Here is a 23,703-nt window from a genome sequence, read left to right as displayed (position 1 = left end):
AAAGGAAAAATATCAACAAAAAACAAAAAAACAAAAATAGAAAAACATGAGATGCTTCACAATCAAATTATCTCTTGCCCCCTGTGGTTCTTATTGTACTGTAGTTGTAGGAGGCTGATTTGACAGCAGCCAATACTTTGTGAACAGGTCCACTGTAGTTGATTTTGCACAGCAAAGCATACATACACAATTGGCGTTGTTCCTTTCCTCACACAACAAACCTAAAGGCGGAGTTTGGTACTGCACCTCAATATCAAAGGATGAGCTGTAGCACCTACATTTTTGTAAAAAAAAAAAAAAAAGGTTAATATCTTAACATGTCTTTTTTTCCAGATTTAACTTAAATCTTGGATTTTTTCCCCAGATTTATAAATGTTGTGAAAATAAATACATTTTTTTTAAAAGTGTACATTCAGATATAATTTATAAATCTTAAAATATTTAGCAAGTTTTCAACATTTACATGCTAACATTTACATTTAGTTAAATATTTAACTACAGTGGCTCTCAAAAGTATTCACCCCCATTTTATTGTGTTACAACATGGAATCAAAATGGATTTAATTAGTTTTTGCTACTGATCAACACAAAAAAAGTCCATAATGTCAAAGTGAAAAATAAAATCTACAAATTGTTCTAAATTAATTACAAATACAAAACATAAAATAATTGATTGCATAAGTATTCACCCCCTTGAGTCAATATTTGGTAGAGGCACCTTTGGCAGCAATTACAGCCATGAGTCTATTTGGATAAGTCTCTACCAGCTTTGCACATCTGGACACTGCAATTTTTGCCCATTCTTCTTTGCAAAATTGCTCAAGCTCCGTCAAGTTGGATGGGCACCTTTGGTGAACAGCAATTTTCAACTCTTTCCACATATTCTCAACTGGATTGAGGTCCTGGCTTTGACTGGGCCACTCCAGGACATTGACCTTTTTGTGTTTAAGCCACTTCAGTGTGGCTTTGGCTGTATGTTTGGGGTCATTGTCCTGCTGGAAGATGAATCTTCTCCCAAGTCCCAGGTCTCTTGCAGACTTCAGCAGGTTTTCCTCCAGGATTTCTCTGTACTTTGCTGCATCCATTTTGCCCTCTATCTTCATGAGCTTTCCAGGCCCTGACACAAAGAAGCATCCCCATAGCATGATGCTGCCACCACCATGCTTCACTGTAGTGATGGCGTTCTTAGGATGATGTGCGGTGTTAGGCTTTCTCCAAACATAGCGCTTAGCATTGAGGCCAAAAAGCTCTAATTTGGTCTCATCAGACCATAGAATCTTCTTCCACTTGGTCTCAGTCTCCCACATGCCTTCTGGCAAACTCTAGCCGAGATTTGATGTGAGTTTTTTTCAACAATGGCTTTCTTTTTGTCACTCTCCCATAAAGGCCAGTTTCGTGAAGCACCCGGGCTATTGTTGCCGTATGCACAGTGTCTCCCAGCTCAGCCGTGGAAGACTGTAACTCCTTTAGAGTTGCCATAGGCCTCTTGGTGGCCTCCCTGACTAGTGCCCTTCTTGCCCGGATACTCAGTTTTTGAGGACGGCCTGTTCTAGACAGATTCACAGTTGTGCCATATTCTCTCCATTTCTTAATACTGGACTTTGCTGTGCTCCGGGGCATATTCAATGCCTTGGAGATGTTCTTATATCCTACCCCTGATTGGTGCTTTTGAAGAACCTTATTCTGGATTTGCTTTGAATGTTCCTTTGTCTTCATGATGTATTTTTTGTTAGGAAATGTACTAACCAACTGTGGGACCTCCCAGAGACAGGTGTATTTAACCTGAAATCATGTGAAACACCTTAGTTGCACACAGGTGGACTCCATTCAACTAATTATGTGTCTTCTAAAGACAATTGGTTGCACCAGAGTTTATTTAGGTGTGTCATAGGAAAGGGGGTGACTACTTATACAATCAATTATTTTCTGCTTTATATTTGTAATTAATTTAGAACAATTTGTAGATTTTATTTTCACTTTGTGTTGATCAGTGGCAAAAACTCCTAATTAATTCCATTTTGATTCCATGTTGTAACACAATAAAATGTGGAAAAGTCCAAGGGTGGTGAATACTTTTGAGAGCCACTGTAAATCTTAAATTTCTGAACAAGATTTAACATTTAACTAAATATTTAACTAAATCTTAAATCTCTTAACAAGATTTAACATTTAGCTAAACATTTAACTGGCCAGCTAAATCTGGAGTTTGTATGCAAATAGCTCTGCCTGCTTTGTGCTTTATGTCAGCATTCTTAGGAGGGGCGGGCGAAATACTGTATAGCCACAGTCTTTGGTCAGGCTTACGTTCAGACAGACATCATGGCCGATTACAATAATTTACATTAAATTATCGCGCATGCAGTTGCTGCTGGTGTAGTTGCTGCATGCTCTATAATTTAAAGGTTACCATAACAGGGCGATTTTGTCGTCGGTGAATATGTCGTCAGTGATTTATCACGAGAACCTTCTCACCGATTTTGTCGTCCAGTGAGAGACTGGTAGTTTTATGTGCTTGTGCAACTCTTGCTTTGAAAAACAGTTAATGTAAATGGGGATGCAGGTTTTACATATATATATATATATATATATATATATATATATATATATATATATATATATATATATATATATATACAGTGCCTATAGAAAGTCTACATCCCCTTGAACTTTTTTCACATTTTGTTGTGTCAGTGCCTCAGAATTTCATGCATTTAAATGAGGATTTTCTTTCCACTTATCTACACACCATTCTCCACCCTTTTAAGGGGAAAACCGATTTTATTGAGAAATAAATTATATATTAAAAATACAAAACTGAAAGATCATAATTGGATAAGTCTCCACCCCCCCCTGTGTTAATAGTTGGTGGAAGCACCTTTGGCAGCAATTACAGCTGTGAGTCTGTTGGGATAGGTCTCTACCAAGTTTGCACACCTAGATTTGGCAATATATGACCATTCTTCTTTACAAAACTGTTCAAGCTCTATCAAGTTCCTTGGGGAGCGTTGATGGACAGCAATCTTCGTCATGCCACACATTTTTTATTGGATTTAGGTCTGGGCTCTGACTGGGCCACGCAGGTTTTCCTCAAGGACTTCTCTGTACTTTGCTCCATTCATTTTCTCTTCTATCCTGACAAGTGCCCCAGTCCCTGCCGATGAGAAACATCCCCATAACATGATGCTACCACCACCATGCTTCACAGTAGGGATGGTGTTCTTTGGGTGATGCGCTGTGTTGGGTTTGCGCCAAACATAACGCTTTGCATTTAGGCCAAAAAGTTCCATTTTAGTTTCCTCAGACCACAAAACATTTTGCCACATGGCTACAGAATCTCCTGAGTGTTGTTTTGCATACTTCAAACGGGATTCAAGGTGGGCTTTCTTGAGTAATGGCTTCCTTCTTGCCACCCTACCATACAGGCCAGATTTGTGGAGTGCTTGGGATATTGCTGTCACATGCACACTTTCACCAGTCTTGGCCATAAAAGCCTGTAGCTCTTGCAAAGTTGCCATTGGCCTCTTGGTAGCCTCTCTGATCAGTCTCCTTCTTGCTCGGTCATCCAGTTTGGAGGGAAGGCCTGATCTAGGCAGGGTCTTGGTGGTGCCATACACCTTCCATTTCTTAATAATCATCTTGACCATGCTCCAAGGGATATTCAAGGCCTTTGATATTTTTTTATAAAAATAAAAACCACACCAGGAAGTCCCCTCCTGTTGGTAGTTCTCTAAAAAAAAAAGTAAAGGTTACTGTCCAAAATGGCGGATAAGCCAAAAAGAAGGAATCAGTCTCATAGTTCCAGGGGGCCCCCAAGAGACCCCTCTCCCCGACGTCCGCTTCCTTGGCAGCCCGAACCCGCCGCGGACCTCACCACGCCCACTGCCCGAACCTCCAACCCGCCAACACCTTCGATGAACCTAGAAAGGAGCAGGGCAAAGAAAATGGCCGTCAGGAAACATACACTCAGGTAAGTAGAATTACCACCTCTACCCAGGGGTTCTGGTTACTTCCCCTTAGCCTATCTTTAAACCCCACGTGTCTCCTTTCTCTCTCGCGCCTGTTCCAGGAACCCCAACATGGCACGCTGGAGACCAGCGCTGGACCTCAACCTGCCCCGCTGAGTGCCAACCAGACACAGCAAGGCAGTTACCCAAAATAAAAATGTATTGGTTTGTAAACCAAAAAATGTCTTCAGTGTCAATAACTCTCTACACCAACCCATTACCACAAAAAAAGTAGCTCGAACACAGACCAACAGTGGCAGGTGATAATAAAACAAAATCCCAAAAAAACACAAAATCCAAAGAAACAAAAATCCATACAAAAATATCCCAACAAAGTCCCAAATAGAAAAAATAACAAAAACTCCAAACCCATTCTTTTGTTCCTGCTCCCAAGAGTGTTCTCCGTGCTGCTGTTCCTTTCCAATACTGCTGTCTCCTCGCTATTCTTCCAGAGGCGTTGTGTGATTCTTCCCAAAACACTCCTCCTCCCTGGTCCCTGTTCCTCCCTTTTTATAGTCAGCCCATGACTATCATTGGCTGGACTGACAGGAAAGGCGGGACTTCCTGTTGACTGTGGGGAAAGTGCTTAACCCAAACGTCAGTCACAGTGCACAGGAGAATTAGCAGCACTTTAAAAACAACAGATTCACTAATGAAACACACACCAAAATTACAGGTAGTTAAAAACCATCACTTGTGACATTTAACTGTGAGAAAACACAATGCTATTTTTTAGGGCAACAATCTATTTATTTAAATGTGCGTTTTTTAAACCGGACACCTCATTTTCTGTCTCCTGACATGTCTGGTTTAGCGAGGGACGGACTATACCTTTTTTAAATGTATCTTAAAAATGTATTTTCTAATAGAGATTGACTGGTAGGTCTGTCCGGCCTGGGCTTTTCACATCTAAACATCAAAACCTCACCTGACATGTTAATCTCAGCGGCAATTTCTTCAGTTGCCTTGCTCCTTTCATTTTTATCATCATACTCTTATTCGTATTATATAATATATGGATATTTCTCATAGAGATCAATCAATTTCTCAATGCACTCCCGTTGCCACGTAACTACAGACAGCATTTGAATGACCTTTACCACGTGACATCAACAGCCGCTCTTATTGGTTGATTCCGAGCGACTTGTCACTCAGAATAGTGGGGAGCGCTATTTTCTGACAACCTGTCGTTTCTTGCAGAAGAAATTTATCATCATAGACGGGACAATTTTGTCAGACCGACATATCGTAGACGACAAAATCGCCCCGTGCATAGTGGCCTTAATGTAAATTATTGGAATCGGCCATGATGTCTGTCTGAACATTAACCTGACCGAAGACGGTGGCTATACAGTATTTCGCCCGCCCCTCCTAAAAATGCTGACGTAAAGCACAAAGCGTGCGGAGCTCATTTGCATACAAACTCCAGATTTAGCTGGCCAGTTAAATGTTTAGCTAAATGTTAAATCTTGTTAAGAGATTTAAGATTTAGTTAAATATTTAGCTAAATGTTAAATCTTGTTAAGCGATTTAAGATTTAGTTAAATATTTAAGTTCACAAAATCCAGATTTATTTGCGAGCACCTAAATCTTGATTCTCAAAATAAATATTTAATAAGAAAAATAAAGAATTACCATTTAAATGTTGAAAACTTGCTAAATATTTTAAGATTTATAAAGTATATCTGAATGTACACATTTAAAAAAAAATGTATTTATTTTCACCACATTTATAAATCTGGGGAAAAAATACAAGACTTAAGTTAAAATATTAACGCTTTTTTTTTACACATGGCACCCCATAATATATATATTCAATTCAAACACAAAATGTCTCGTTTTCAATCACTCGACAACACCCACGGTACAGAAATGTTCATCAATGATCAACAAAATGTGAATACGTTAACACAAAAATAGTAAAAATAATATTATCATCAAAAGGGTATCCATGTATTTATAAAAAATAATAGATGGGCCTCTTCAGTGAGTTACAGGAAAACAATTCCATTTCGGGTTTCTGTGACAGTTTATAAATGACTCGACCTTCAGTCTCGTAATTTATGATATCACAGGAACCCTAGATGAAATTATTTTCCTGTAACTCACAACAACATGCTATTGCAACGCTATTCATTACCTGCATCATAGGTGAATGTGGCCACTGAACCTGAAATGCTGCATGAGCCTCCTTCATTTCCACACAACGCTACAATATTCTTGGCTGATCTATGAAATGGTGCGTGTTATGACTGGAATGCAGTGCTGCAGGTTACTGTATACGTTTGTTATTTAGATTTGGTGTTGCAGAGGATACTATGAATTTTCCATTAGTCACTGTTCAGCAATTAACTTTTTGCTTCCACATTTGTAAGCCTTTCAAAAGCAGCCTGATGCAGTAGTATCCTTAATGCAAAGCAAGCAGGATTTATCCATTTGGAGTACTGTAACTGTTAAAATTAGGGTCAAGTAAAATGCCTCCAAGTCCTTAACAATATGTGTTTAAAACGAGGCAAGGTGGTTAATCTTTTCTTGGAATAAACAACAAATATTTTATTTTTCAAAATTATGCCAACTTCTTCCCTATACCCGAAAAAGACTGAAAAATTTGCTAAACTTACACTTTACACAGATAAAACAAAGACTTTACTGTATTTGCCCATTGCCACTTTAGACATGTTTATTTTGATTTTATTTAAAATAATAACCAAATACTTAAATTCTTTCAACACTAAGTAACTTTATCTAATTACATAGTTCCAGTGTATTAAACAGAAATGAGTCATATAGAAATTATAGAGCTATATCGAAGACTGGGTTTACTGACATTAAAGAATACACTGGAGATGATGTGATTCACCAGGTACACATTTATTTACTTCTGATACCATATGTATCGCTAGAAAATAACAGTCGATACAAGAATAACCTCTGCAATGTGAGTAAGATGAGGCAAGATGTGTCTTTGGCTTTCATTGAGTTTCCGTGTCCTGTTGATCACCACATATATTTTAGGAACAGCAGACGGTTAAAAGTTGTTGAGAAACGCTTTGTACATTTGACTGAAACCTACTTGGCCGAAAGGCTTTTCGTAGTCAGTTGGTGAGACAGTTGCAACTCGTCCATTGCATTGTAAAATAACTATTATACAATAGCAAGGATCTTCCTCTCATTCATTTCAATGGGCTTTGTGATGTCATAGCCGTGGCGTTATCTCAGGATATCTAAACGGTTCTCCCTAAACCTTTAGTTGTTTTTAATTTCAAATTACCTCATTTGGGGCCCTGGTACATCATGTTGGCTGGGGGCCCCATCAGCCGTCCATTTATTTGGAGGTTACAAAGAGTCAGTAGCACAATTCTTATTTTTTTCCTCTGAAGTTGTTATATATTTGTCATTGTTTATTGTAAGCTTTTTATTATTTTTTTTTATAAAGCGATCACATATGAAATGTTGACCTGTTTGACATTCTGCCATTTATACTTATTGCTTACCAAGTGTTATAATTTATAGTTTTTTAAAGATTTGATGTATATAGCTTTGACTAATGTGCGATTGTTTATTCCTACAACATTAAGAAAACTAAAATGCTACGGGACTTTCAGAATTGTGTGGTGCGTTGGGCTCCTGCTGGCTCTGCTGCTTCTGATTCACTGGCTGCAGAGGCTAGAGCTGCAAGCTGTGTTGCCAGATCATGAAACAAAAAATAAAAAGCTCTGTACAATTTCGAAAAAACCTTTCGACCGAAGCCCTCCAGATTTCTATATTTACAACATTTATATGATGGAAAAGGGCTAATATTGAGCATTCCTAATGATATTTTTGAATAAATAGAGTGAAAAAAATTACTTTGGTGATTACTGGTGTTTGAGAAGAATGCCAACATTTAGTAAAACATGAACAGACATCAAAACACCTGAAAAAAAATGTATTTATTGTTAAGATTATGACCGGAGTTACATGAGATTATATCATCAATAAGTGCATTAGTATTGCAATAAAACAACCCATATTTCAATTTTTAAAGATTTAGTAATTATAATGCATATATTTTCTCCTGGAGCTGCAGTGCTTTCTTACAATGGCAGGTGATATTTCACACTTGAACCACATCTGCCATGTTTGTAATTCATTATGAATGTCAGGGTCTAATACTGTTAATTCCAGGTAAGTATATGTTTTTATAACCCTTTAGAGTTCCAAGTAAGCCTTATTACCATCCAGGTCTGTATGTCAAAATGGCAGACTTCCTGTGTCCTCCATTCGATTCTCCCTGGAACCAAAAACTTGCTTCATGTACTTTTAGTTCCCTTTTTTTATAATGGACTGTCAATGATAGTTAATTGGTGCAAATGGAAAATGTCTGGCTGCATTTGTAATTGGGGAATGGGACTGATTTCTCCCTCTAATCACCTGTGCTGTATTACAAATACAGTGCACTCTGTTTATAAGAATCACATCCGTCCCGGATGATGATTCTTCTTCTTCTTCTTTATTTCTTAGCAGACGCCCTTACCCAGGGCGACTTACAGTTGTATACAAAAAATACATATCAAGAATTACAGTAGAATTAAAAGCAAGATACAAAATACAATGACTTCAGTCCTAATAAGAGCAAATACAAAACACAGTACGATTTGATATCAGGGCAGTTCAAGAGCAAATAACAGTGTTGATAGTTACATCAGGGTTAGATACGAGTGCAAGTGAAATACAAAATACTACAGATTGGGTTTAGTGCAGGATTAAATACAGTAAGATAAGTGCCAGTTAAAGTGCATTAAAGGCAGAGTGCTATAGGTTTTACAGGTGTTGTCTGAAGAGGTGTGTCTTGAGGAGGCGCCAGAAGATGGTCAGGGACTGGACAGTCCTGACATCCATAGGAAGGTCGTTCCACCACTGCGGGGCGAGGGTGGAGAAGGAGCGGGCTCTGGAGGCAGGGGAGCGTAGAGGAAGTACAGCCAGTCTTCTAGTGCAGGCGGAGCGGGGGTGTAGGGAGAGATGAGGGTCTGGAGGTAGCTGGGTGCAGTCTGGTCAAGGCATCTGTAGGCTAGTACAAGAGTCTTGAACTGGATGCGAGCGGTGATCGGGAGCCAGTGGAGTGAGCGGAGCAGTGGAGTAGCGTGGGAGAAGCGAGGCACAGAGAACACCAGGCGAGCAGCAGAGTTGTGGATGCAGGGAGGCTGGCCAGGAGGGAGTTGCAGTAGCCTAGGAGGGAGAGTACCAGGGCCTGGACGAGGAGATGCATGGAGTAGTTGATGAGGAAGGGTCGGATTCTTCGTATGTTGCTAAGGAAGAATCGTCAGGTGCGTGCTAGAGTGGAGATGTGCTGGGAGTAGATGAGGCAGGGGTCCAGGGTTTCTCCAAGGTTCTTGGCTGAGGAGGAGGGAGAGAGTGTGGTAGATTCCAGAGGAATGGAGATAGAGAGATCAGAGGAGGGGGAAGATGATGAGGGGAAGAAAAGGTGGTCAGATTTAGAGAGGTTGAGTTTGAGGTGATGCAAGTGCATCCAGGAGGAGATAGCAGACAGACAGGTAGATACGGGAGGGGATTGTGTGGTCAGAGGGGGGGAAGGAGAGGAAGATCTGAGCACCATCAGCATAGAAATGGTATGAGAAACCATAGGATGTGATGAGGGGGCCCAGGGAGCGGGTGTAGAGAGAGAACAGAAGAGGACCCAAGATCCTTGGGGGACTCCTGTTGAGAGAGGGTGAGATGTGGAGGTTGAGCCGTGCCAGGTTACCTGGTAGGTGCGGTCAGAGAGGTAGGAGGAGAACCAGGCCAGAGCAGTGCCAGAGATCCCAGGTCAGCGAGAGAGGATAGGAGTGATCGACAGTGTCAAAGGCATCAGAGAGATAGAGGAGAATTAGGACAGAGGAGAGAGAGGCAGCACAGGCAGAGTTAAGCGAGTTAGTGACAGACGAGAGAGCAGTTTCAGTGGAGTGAGCCTCCCGTTGGGTAATAAACAAAATAAAATGTGAAACATAACAAATGTGAAGTGCCAAAATAATATACTAAATACAAAACAAAATATAATGTGCACAAAATATAGCGTGGCTTTAAAATTATATAAAAAATTAAAAATTAAAAAACCCTCTTAAAATCCATATTTACCTTTAAGAAAAAAACTTTGTTAAATTCTTACCTCCAGAAATCCCTGAGTAAGAAATAAAAACCTCTAAATCTGGAGGGAAATCCTCTTATCTGGCAACACTGACAGCAAGTCCGCAGCACCAAGATGGGCCAATCAAACTTGAATGTGCATCACTTATTCCCGCCCCTATATCCCAGAAGCCATGATAGGTCAATAATTCAAAAAGACACATAGCATTAAACAATTTTGAGCGATTGATAGGTGGTTGCGGCTTCGAAATACCACCTCAGCATTTTTTATTTATAATTTGTGTTCATGTTCCATAGGCATATTTGCTAACAATTGGGTCAGTAGAAAGCTTGCAATTATTAATTTTGTAAATAAAATAAAAAAAATGTTGGGGGCCCCCATGAGCTCAGGACACCTGTACAGCTGCCCAACCCTTCTATCCCCTTCCTCCCCCTTTGTAAGCACTGGATATTGCCACTTCTCTGGTGGTTGCAGGCACTTGGCTTCATCTCATGCCTCACAACACACCCTGTTTTTCTATATTGTTTAATTATACCAAGTCATAGCTATGTTGAAAAAGGGGGGGGGGTAGTAGGTTGAGAATGTAAGTGAAACCAAGGAGGATTATGCATCAGTGTGCTTTTTATAATTATCTAATTTTGTGGGAAAATGACTCATCATGTGTTGAGACAGGCTGTCACTCCTCCCAAACTCAAGTTTCGAAACGCTGTTCATTTATAAATGAATGAGATAGAAGAGGAACAGAGAAGAAACAGTTGAAATGTTGCAGAAATGTAAACATTTCAGAAAGAGAGCTTACAATAATATGCCACTTCTCTTTACATAAATCATGTCAAGAGAGGAGGAAACAGCTGTTGTTGGTGGAAAGATATGCTTAAGGATTTCAGATGTGTTTTCTTTTTGATAACTCTCCCTGTCTCTCACGGTTATTGTTTTGTTGGATAAAACAGTTGTTCCCTCAGGAAGCTTGTGATAGTGTGGTTCCTACAAATTTCCCTTTCCGTTACAGACTTAATTTAATATCTTAATTGTTTTTAGGTTTTTTTAAAAAAAAATAATTTATACTAAACAGAGTATGTATATAAATGCTGTCCTTTGCACTTTACAATAACTGCTTAATACTAACCATGTTTACAGTATATGAATGCTGTAAAAAAAGAAAGCAAGATATCAGGCTTGCATCATTCTATTGAATCACGTCACTACAGTGTTGTAGCTATGGGTGTTGATTACAGGATGTACTTCTAGCATTTTAAATTCAAAATTACAGGAAATCTTAAAACAATTCATTGGGTTCTTAGATAATGAGAGCAAAAACAGAGCAAGTACTGTAACTAAAAACTGGTATATGCAAGTCTGCAAAGCTAGTGTTTTATTATGCAAAGAACGTTTATTTTCCCTTTTTTTTTCAGGTGCTTCTAGTCAATAGCTATACTGAGCTAAGCTACCACTTCCCTAGCCCAGGTATTCATTTGTTTAAATGAGTCCTCTGACTAACTGTTTGCCTGAAACACGTGTAGCTTGCTTCTGTACTGAACTAACCCCCATTACTGTAAGGACAGTGCTTATGAACAGCTGTAAAGACACTGACATTTTCACTTAACATTGAGGGATATGACAGCTCATCCTGAGGGTCAGCAGCCAGGTGCTCTGATGAAATTACCAAAGAACTGTGAAAATATAAACACGAGAGATCCAGCACTCTTTAAAACATACGCTTAAAAGGAAAGGAAAGTGAGAGCAAAGTTTTGTGAATAGGGCCCTTCTCTCATGTTTCCAGTTCAAAGAACTTGAAGCCTAATCAGGCTTTTTTAGAGAGTTCTTTCTGAGTAATTTCTGAAGTAAAGACAAGGACAAGAAGAGTCTGGCCATGTGCTTTGTGTGTGTGTGTGTATGTGTGTGCGGTGGGGGCGTAGGATGGCGGTATGTAAAGTATGTGCAGGCTCCTCCATTATATCTCTGAAATGCTACCATGCAAATAATTTACAAGACATTCTTTCTTTCTGTAAAAGATAAAAAAAAAAAAAAAGGATGCTTTTGTCTTGGTATTGTGTCTAAATATATTAAATAACCAAAGAAAAATGCTAACAAGCTAGTGAAGCCAAGTAGGCTTAAAACAAAGATATCTCTAGTTGGCAGTTAAAACTCAATTTGAATTTTTGTTGCGACTCTTAGCAAAGTAAACATTTTGTCTTATGTACTAAGAGAAAACATGTTATTGAAAAGAGCTGCAATATACTAAATATTTAAATATTTGTTGCGTCTTCTGCGAGATCTCTATTGCGAGAGTCAAGCGATATTGTTCAAATAAAAAGCAGGAGTTGAGTTGTGGTTTGCTGCAGCAGAGGGTGCCCGAAGGAGAACGCCTATACATGCAAGGGTGCAAGAATCAAAACAACATTGATTTTATTAGGAAGTGTCGGGCTTAAAAAATACAATAAAATCACATACACACACATACATTTATAGTGCTCAATGTATTTTAAATGTAGAAATCATTGTGTTGAACTAACACTGAAGTGTAACACCTAGTGCACTTTCTTTTTACTTTAGCCTGTAGGCTATCGGTATGGTAACACAAAATAAATGGTGTACAATGTGAATAAAATATTGTTTTTTTTGTATTATTATTATTATTATTATTATTATTATTATTATTATTATTATTAACTTGGCAGCCTAGACAATAAACCAAAAATAGATCATGGTGTCGCATTGACAAGTTATGATCCTTACAGGAGGACAGTCAATTCTCGTTAATATGAATTTCAAAGGACCAACAACAAATTTTGCATTATATCACTAAATCGTATTATCATTAGTATCCTATAAGTCAAATGTATACTGTCCATTTTTTTATATAAGTTATTCAGGGGTGCAGTGCTAAATTGTGCACAATTACAAACCACCTGCACATTAATATAATAGGTGTGTTTCCTATTCCTATACAAATATTCAGAATGAGCTGGAGGGGTTAGCGGCACATGTGTGCAGTCTATTGCTCCCAACATGTTGGGGAAACCAGAAATGTCATAGAAATTTGTTTTCAAGGCTTGTAAGTACATTCTGGTTTTAGGGAAAAATAGGTATTTGGCTGTTTGCCTCAAAAATGCATTGAGCACAACTGGCAATGCACAAAAAATGCCAGCAACTATTGCGACTGTTTAAAACATGCTTTCAAAAGTTCTTAACAAATTTATGCAACTGTAAGTGTCGCAACTGCCTGCAGTTTTCGTACATCTCATTATAATACCTCTGCCCCCTTTTTGCGAATTTATGCAGGAACTCTCATAATTACATATTAATCTACTCTTGAACCTCAAACAGAAACTGCTGCCGCAAAGCATTCCCTAAAAAGTCGCAAATAGCATTGCACTTATCATTATAAAATTATCAAACCCTGCCCTAATGAAGCCCCCTCCCTCTCTTCAATTAGTTTTTAGTGTTTTGTGGATGAGTGTGGGTGGGTGTGGCAAAGTGGTTTGTAGTGCGCAGGTGTAGAGGTGATGCAATGCTCCAACAGATGACAAACAACAAAGTTCACGGTCCAAACAATCCTTTAATGTTTTATAATCCTGGTCATTTGGCGACCATAAATAATAGCAACTGGCAATACACAACAATGTGTACTGCACAGTTAAAACCATGGAGTTCAATCCTGAAATAATAAACAGAGTATAATCACACAAAGAACACAAACACGATCACAAGTCCAGAGTGAGTGCTTTACGGGCAAGTGGTGAAATACAATTTACAGTGAACAGTAGTGCAGTGCTGTCCGGGTTTGGTGCTAGCCTTTAGTGACAGCTCCCGGATCGTGTTAGCCATCTAACAATGACAAACAAGTACAATTAGAACGACAAACAAACAAACACAAAACACTCACGGTTATTTTACAGTCCTTCAGTGGTTCTCTTGCAACCATAACAAAGGAACAGTTCACTTTGCCACATCCCCTTTTGTACCTCCAGCCACGCCCCCTTGGTTAACAATTGCAATCGCTTTTCCTCCAATCCGTGATTGTCACATCGCCGCCTGTCTGGGGAAATGACTTGGCGTACTGTGGTTCTACCCCCTTTCTAGATGGCCGACTTCCACCTTTCCCTGGAATGAATTGCCAAACCATCCACTCCGGGGCACACTGTTCCCATTACACAGCGCCCACACAGGTCAGGAGGGAGATTTATAACCAAGATTCATTCTTGCTCTGTCACAGTAGGTCATGTGAGTAGTCCAGACCCAATGAGAAACTATTACCATGTTGCTAAGGAATATATATATATATATATAGAAATTAAACATGTCTACTGGCACCAGAATTTATTGTTGCTGGCACTATATGAAGTACCCTTAGCACCAAATTTGCACCCCTGCATTACCATTTACTTCCCATCTCAGCATAATTATGTGTCCATTTAAAATGTTTACAACATCAAAAACATTAACCTCAAGATAAAACTATAATAACTAATAATAATGAACTTTTTATTAAATCCAATTTAAAAATGATCCGGATGTATTCTATCAAACACCGAAAACAAATTTAACTGAAATGAAGCCACGACTAATAAATGAAACTAAAACTGTGAGTATTCTGATTTATTATTTATGTTTAACAGAGCATTTATACTTCTAGAAAATGCAGAAAGATTGTGCTCATTGATTAGTATTCAATTATACAACAAGTTGAAAACTGTAACGTTCATGAGCAGCAGACAGCACTCTCCATAGGTAGGCTATATTGCTTATTCAAAATAATTTCTGGTGTTTAAACACATCGGGGGGATTTTCAGACATCAGCGTTATTGTATCGAACTCGCGGTATAGTAACAACAGCTTTAGTAGCAAGTGATTTTCAAATGGAATTTGTTAATAAAATAAATCCGATAATGCTTTGAAATTGAGTCGATGAGGTCATTAATAAACGCATTTCTCGTTAAAAAGCTTAATTGTCGCAGGCCACATACATCACTTCCTGTCTCAATGACTCGATAAGGGGAACTTGTTAATCAAAATGCATATTAACGAGATCAAGAGAAATGAATGGAAGCATAATTCGCTGTTATGGAAACTACTAGCGTACAGGGAGACGGCTCTCCCACCAGCGAGCAGCAGTCAAATGGAATAATGGGACTATATATGTTGTGTATAATTTGTAAGCTTTATTTAAAATTGTGCATTTTATCATCCAGAATGTACATTTATTTAGAACACTTCACCTATAAAATGCTGATTTAAAAAATTGGACGGCACGGATTTAGAAAAATCAAATAAATACAAAGAAAACTTAAACCCCACTAGTCATTTACCCTCATTCAGGGTAGTTTGAAGTGCCATTTTTGTTTGTAGTTGTTAGTTATTATACATGTATACCATGTATGTAACATTTCATTATATATTTAAGAACATAAGAACATAAGAAAGTTTACAAACGAGAGGAGGCCATTCAGCCCATCTTGCTCGTTTGGTTTAGTAAGCTTTTAAAATTCTGATAGAACTCCCTAACAAGGACGCATTGCAAATCTGCAATCACCTGTAAGGAAACTTTATTGTAATAGTGTATCCTGAAGATTTTTTCAATTCAAATTCCAATTCAAATTCTTGAATTGAATTGGAATTTACCAACAAATTCCAATTCCATTCGGAATTGACCCCAACCCTGCTCCCAGCAAAGCCATACTGTAGTTTGTTTATTCTATTTTTTTTAACACCAAAGAACTTAAATATTGTTTCGAGGTGAATTATATACTTTTTCATTCATTAAAACCCTCCTTTTCCAAGTGCAAATTAACTCCTGATAAATTATGACAATGAACACAGATTTCCTTTTAAATTCCCACACAAACAAAAGAAATAGTCCAAAGAAACACTGCTCGTTAAGATATTAACATTGTTTCATAAATCAACATTATTTCGGAAATCACATTAGCACGATTATTTAATAACAAAATAGGCATAATGACTCCATGAAAATGCCAAAATCAATGCTACATACCGATTTGTTCATTAACACTGGAGTTATCAATTAAAAAACTTTTGAAAATCCTCCCCATAATGTTTTACTAAATATTTTTTAACTAATACTCTGTCCATCCATTTGTCATTTATTTGTAACATTACTGTGATCTCAGGCTGAATACAAATTTGACAGTCAGGGTTTTTAAACTATGTGCCACATATGTTTAAGTTTCTCATTGGTCAGTTTCCCTAGTTAGAAGCAGCAGCAGCAGCAGCTTGCTATCTGAATGTTGGGTAGTGAGTCATATCCCATACAGGGGCAGCAGTGTGGAGTAGTGGATAGGGCTCTGGACTCTTGACCGGAGGGTCGTGGGTTCAAATCCTGGTGGGGACACTGCTGCTGTACCCTTGAGCAAGGTACTTTACCTAAATTGCTCCAGTAAAAACCCAACTGTATAAATGGGTAATTGTATGTAAAAATAATGTGATATCTTGTAACAATTGTAAGTCGCCCTGGATAAGGGCGTCTGCTAAGAAATAAATAATAATACACATTGTTTAAATGACTTCAAAACAAATTAAATGTTTGTTTTGTAAAACAAACAAAAAATGCATTTACACCAATAAAGAATTTATTGATAAACAATATTAAACAGCTGTCTACAAAGTGTTTGTTTAGCTTTAATAGCCTACGTAAAGGCTACCAATGTTTTAAGTTCCAGTTATTTACTCCTTTGACACAAATTACATGAAATGGTAACACATTTTTCAACATTTTTTCTCTGCATCATTAAACGTGAACTGTAATGTTGGTGAGTATGCCATGACTGTGATATTTTCCTGAGTAGTATCTGGTCCAGCATATTACTATTTAATAATGCTGGCAGTGAAGACATTTTGCCATCCAAGGAAGAAGTCTGCCACCTTGTGGTGACCCCTTGGTTTCTGTGACAGAGATCGAATGATTCTTGGTGTTAGATCTCCTTCCCAACCGGCGAGGACACTGTGTAAAGGGAACAGAGTACCCTGGACTGGATGGCCCGACAGTTCATTCCTAGGGTTAGGAGGAAGTCGGCCATCTAGAAAGGGGACTGAGCTACGGTACACTAAATCAATGACCCGGACGGGAAACGGCTTGGCATCCGCGGATTGGAGGAGCGGGTGCGCTTGTTAACCAAGGGGTCTTGGTTGATGGTATTCAAGGGACGTAGTGATGTGATCTGTTCCTTTGTGAATGGTTAAAACTGGTAACTAAAAGGAAAACTGTGCTGTGATAATCATGAGTGTTTGTTGTGTTTTGTCGTTATTATATACTTTTTGTTGTTATTTAGACAGCTAACACGATCTGGAGTTGTCGCCAAAGGCCAGCACTAAACCCCGGATCAACAACACTGCACATTTGTTTAACACTAAAGAACTGTATTCACTACGAGCACTAGAGCATGCACCGTAGACTGGTGTTGGTGTTTGTGTTTGTGTATGTGTTACGTGTGGGTGAACTAAAAATGGGACTGTTATTTCGGGGCCAACCCGTGGATTACAAATAAGCAATACACACCGCTGTATTGCTTCATTAGCATTGTTATTATTTACTGTTTTGCCATCAGGCCATTGGATTTAAAAACCATTAAACAACATTGCACCTGGATTATCGTTGTCTGTCTGTTTATTAATCACTGCTACATTACCTTCACCTGCACGCAGTTTACCACTTTGCCACATTTCCTATGAAAGAAAACCATTAGAAATTGTACTTTAGTATGTCTTTATTTTAATGCAATTGGCTTTACACAAGCTGATATTGAGGACTAAAATATGTTAGTTTATATCATCCTCCCTTGTTATTCAAGTAAACAATTTCTGGAGAGATAAACTTCTTGAGATTTGAGTGAAAATGTATTTCATGCTTTTAGTTTGTATAAATGAAATATTTTAATAATATAGAAATGTCACCACGTCTGCCTTGGTGGACCTTTGATGCACAGGAAGGGTACAGTTTTAATTTTTAATTTGAAGAATACAGGATGTTTTGTAGGTTGACAGTTGCTGACAATAATACATTAAATAGGATGCCTGATTGTCTCCATATGTTGCTGACCTAGCTGGTCTATTAGTCTATTATTGAGCAAATTCCCTTGCATCAATCAGTGTTGATTTCCAGATGCTCAAAGGTGGTTACTGGATAGGCAACCTCTCATGAAAGGCTGTGCCATTACAGGTCTTATTCATTACTATATAGATCTTTCAAGGTTCTGGTCAATAATCAATAGTGACATTTCATTTTGGGTGCATGCATAAATGGACATCCATTGGAAAATACAGAATTAATATGTAATTAATATGTAATTCCTCTTACACCAAGGGGTCATCTTCAGTATTTTGTCGACTAGCCCATGACATCTCAGGAAAGTGATACTGGCAACCCAACACCACTCCCCTCGATACCCCACCCAACCCAGCCCAGTTTACTGACCTTAGAAATCTATTCCTTTTCATTCGTGTTAACTTCCTCCATCACTTGCATTAGCCACCTGTTCCTTTTCATTCATGTTCTAATTTCTGTAATTTACATTTTCATTGATGTATTAACTTCTGTAATGTACATTTTCAATACGACTGATTGCATTCCACCACAATGAGTTCTGACTAGCCCTCCGTTTCGACGTGAAAAAAATAACATCAGATAATTATTTAAGAACGTCTGTGTTGATTAATTTTATTTTATTTTTATGTTTGAATTTTAAATAATTCATACAGTAGTTTTATTTAACAAATAAGGGTTTTGAATATGTTCATCCAATATTCAAACTCTGCTAACAACCACAATTAAAGCATGTATTCCTATTAACAGCTATGCTTCCAAATTCCTTAGGTTTTTGGAATCAGTTCTGTACCATTTTGTGTGTGGTTCGGAGGCGGGAGCTAGTCTCCTCCCTATCCTTTGATCCCTAACTCCATACATTCTTCAGCTCCACCTGAGCAATCTACAAGGGAAGACATATTTGGGCAAAGAATCAGATATGCAGGAGGAAGGCCAATCTGTAATAATTTCAACTCCGGTATATGCTCTTTCAGACAGTGCAAAAACATCCATATGTGCAGTTTCTACGGGGACGTCCACTCTAAAGCCATCTGCCCAGTAGCTCCAAAGTGACTCTCTCCAACACTTAAAAGTCTCCACTCCCATAAATATTTCCATTTTAAAACAAAAACTTCTGAATATTTGTTAATTATTTAATCGATGGACTAGAGAATGTTTTTTCAACCATCCCTTCTCCTTCCAAAGCAAAAACCTCCATTCTGCTATTCAAGAGACAGTATAGTCTCTTATTCAAAAAGAGATTAAAAAAGGATTTATGGTCAGCCCGTTTGCAGCTCCCCCATTTCCAATATTCAGGATTAACCCCATAGGCATCGCCACTGAAAATGTCAGGAAAAAAGTGTCAAATTTAAGTTTATTACATACATCTAAAGAAACATTTATTCAATAAACTTGGCTTGGGCATTCTTTAACACAAATAATTGTGAGTATCAGAATATGGTGGTATGTGCATTTTCCAAGTTGCTCCGGCATATCTGCAACTTTCAGTGCGGGAAAATCCTGCAGAGATATTTGAAGACACCAAGCTACTGTATTGTTCACCCAATTTAGAATGGCTGAAACGCTACAACAATCTATAAGGAACTGGGAGTCAGTGACGAAAGCACTATGAGCCACATTCTGAGTACTGTAAAACAAGAACATTTTGCGAACAAGAAATGTTTGCTAATTTCGCGTTAATTAAAAAAACCCACATAATGAATGTGCCGTGAAATATATTATTCATACATGTGCCATACATTAAAAGAAAAAGAAGCGCAAACATTTATTGCAGTAAAAATGGACCTTGAAGGCCATTAGCGAAATTAAGTTGCCGCAAAAAAATCCTGTTTTACAGTAGTTCTGGTTAAAATAAATACATTAATAAAAGTAGTGCTGGATATTTTAAGTGCTGCGAGACTGTATTCTCGTACGTGATTCTACCTTTAAGCATTATAGAAACTCAGTACACTGAAGTATGTAAACAGTTTTGAAAAAAAAAAGATGATATAAAGTCTATCTAGGTGTTGTTTTGCAAGCGGTGACTTTCACTTTAACTCTTAAAACTCAGCTCTATTCATTTTGGGGCGCCAGCGCACCGAAGGTTATGCACATATTACTCAGGCACCTCAAAAGCCACCTACCTGGTATTCGTATTCAGTGTGTGTATGCTGTACTCCTAGCAGGAACTACGATCACCTGAAGTTGAGCCTCTCATTATGTGACAGAGTTCACAGCTTAGGTTTTTTTTTTGTCTTTTGCTCCATCATTGTAGCAGCTAGACTGAAAGGGGAGGTATCGTTGGAAAGCCATCTATGATTACAGTATGTATAGCAGTGACCGAACATTATTTTTTTGTGTTTATTTTTATTTTTTTACATATATTCTCATCTCTAGCACATATAGTATGCCTGATCCTGTTGCAACTTACATAATATGAAAGGACATTTTGTGGCCTTTCATTTGATATGTTACATGCATGCAGTACAAACTATCCAGTAGTTAAACATACATAAATGAAAACAGTGAAAAACAGGCGGAAATAGGGCTAGAGTGTAAACAGTTAAAAAAAAAAAATGGAGCGCTGGTTAAAAAGAAAAACACCTTTTTCTTCTGCTGCAGCAAAAACTTCACGTCAGGCAATGGCAAAAGCAATGGAGAGTGCTCTGTCTCACAGGGATGAACAGCTGTTAGGTCTCCTGAAAGCAGCTTATTTTAAAGCAACACCAGTATGAATGATGATGCAGTAATATATATATATATATATATATATATATATATATATATATATATATATATATATATATATATATATATAATATTACATTAGTCCAGGTATGACAATGTAATAAAAACAGCTCTGGAGTATTTTTACCTTTGAAAGGACCATAAAAACAAGGCTTGTTATTTTATTTCAGCAAATGTCATATTAGTTATGTAACTATGAAGGTTTACAATAAATACAGTCTACAAACAAAGAATTTTCCTATAATTATTTGTTTTTGAGAAATTTCAACAAATTATACATTTCCATTGGGGTATGCAAACTTTTTACTACAACTCTCTTTGTGTGTGTGTGTGTGTGTGTGTGTGTGTATATCTCAGATGATATCCAGTCTTATCTCTGTATCTGGTTTGATTGATAAATGTCCCACGTTGATAAACTGTTAATGAAGATGTCTACCTCAACTGTGATTGTGCCAGAAAGTCTCATATAAAAACAAAAGAACTGCATTAACTTCATATAAACTGCACTATACATACATTGCAACTGCATTGTAAAATAAGAAAAATGATAATGTGTCAAATTATTATACAGTATATCATCATTTATAATACAGGGCTCATAATGGAACATGAAACAAGCAATGTTATTGGTCGAGCAAGGTTCCAGCTGTCGTATGTTGGATGGACACGGACAGTTTGAGCCTTGTCACATTCTAAATCACTGCACTGCCTCGCAGAATTTAAACTCTAAGTTATCGGTAGCCATCTTGATTGCATGAAGAACAATTAAATTAACTGGAAGATAGCAAAACAGAAAAAATACCAACAAAATTAAATAAATAAATAAATAAATAAATAAATAGATAAATAAAAATCGCTGTCTTTATGCTCACTCACCCCGACTTTGTCACTTCAGATAATGCATTTTCTGCGGTTTGTAAATGCTAAAGAAAAACACAAAAAGACACTTGTGCACATTATCCACCCCTCTCTGACACAGATCTTGAACAAATAACTAAAATCCGAGACGTGACTGAATTTATTTTTATTCCTCACGTTTGTTCTGCTCAGTGTGTCTGCACTGACAGGAAAAAATCAGTGCTGTCTCAATTCCACCCCCTGGCGTATTTTTTAAATGGCAATGTGCACACTATAAAAACATGATTTACTTTCTTGTACATGTTTCAATTGAATTAACTTACTCATCTTAACTTAGGGCCAGACCAAATCAAAGTTAGCACTTATGCAAACGAGGACGCGAAAGCATTCACAGTAACAAATCACAAGAAAAAATCCAAGCGAAACCTCGCGGAACCAAAACAAGCCCTTTACGCCCTTCAAAAAGCAGCTATCGCTTGTTGACAAGCGGGCTGAGAAGGGGAGCGGTTTGCTATCGCCCGACCAAATCTACTCAATTTCAGCTATAAATCATATCGCAAGACTTTCGCAGGACTTTATAGTCAACTTCGAACTTGTCGAAAGCTATCGTGTATTAAGCAAATAGTAAAAAAAATAACACTAAACATCCTGATATTTGCAAAAAAAAAAAAAACAGTACATGCCTCAAGAAACTCCACAGACCTAACACTTGCAGACAACACTGAATAATTTACAATTAATAATTTACAGTATCAAATATTAGTAAATGTATTATTCCTATTATTACACTATGTAACACAATTTTTGTTCCTGGGTAGTAAGTGCTATTTCCTAATTGCTTATGCCTCAAAAGTATAGAAAATGGCTATTATTCCCCACAAACTTTGCTTTTGTGACCAGGAGTGATGTTTTGAAATTTACCTATTTCCAATGAGAAAACGGGCGAATTTGTGTCTTTTTGTTCACATAAAGTCAGAAAAAAACAACATATGAATCCAAATTAACATGTATTTATACTAAAGTAATACAAAAATGACTACAAAAGATTTAGAAGTGAGTAGTTTTTCGAGATTTACGATTATACTGTAAATCACTTTCACGAATCAGCCCCCAAATGTAGTCTCCCATCATGTTCTCATAATTTTAATTTTATACTACTTGCACAGTTTCTTTGTTAACCTTTTTTATTTTTAAATCTTCGTTCTTGTGCAGTTACTATACAGCCTTGTACAAAACAGGGCTCTGGGCAGCACTGTGCCAGTCGGGTATGAGGATGCTGGCATTGCATGGTGCTGACACAAGCCAAGGCACGGTATGGACTTTTACAAAAATCATGAAAACGATATGGCATAACAGTGACAGAACAATGCAGCACGATGCTGCAGACGTTGTGGACAACGAGGTAATTGCCAAGTGTGTGTGCGTGTGTGTGTGTTTTCATTCAAACTCTCGTCTGTATTTTTCAATATTTTACGTAATAAAAACAAAAATAAGGTAATTGTTGTTGTTATTATTATTAAACTGATTTTTATTATTATTACTACTACTAGTAGTTGTATGTAATAGCATTCATTCACTGATTTTCAAACAAAACAGTGGTACAACACAGACTTTTATTTTTTTTCTGCCCTGGCTGTCTTCGCCTGCCTTTTCGCATGATACCACCTTGTTTCCACCCTTTCAAAATGTCACAAATACCGGCTGGGGATTGGTCAACAGCTGTTTTCATGTTGCTTTCGGTGGTCTCTCCTACTCCCGCGAAACTTCTCTTCGCCCATTTCGCGGATTGGAAATGGCTAGTTTTGGTTTCGTGATAAAGAAAATGCGATATGGAAACTAGCGATATTATCGCAAAAACACTCTTTCGCAAGAGCGATCGGGTTTTGATTTGGTCCGGCCCCTAGTGTGTAGTTCAAAGTTATACATGGGAC

The sequence above is a fragment of the Acipenser ruthenus genome, chromosome 2, assembly GCF_902713425.1.
Source record: "Acipenser ruthenus chromosome 2, fAciRut3.2 maternal haplotype, whole genome shotgun sequence".
Taxonomy (NCBI): Eukaryota; Metazoa; Chordata; class Actinopteri; order Acipenseriformes; family Acipenseridae; genus Acipenser; species Acipenser ruthenus.
The sequence above is the reverse complement of the archived record's forward strand: the minus strand, read 5'-3'. Positions refer to the sequence as shown.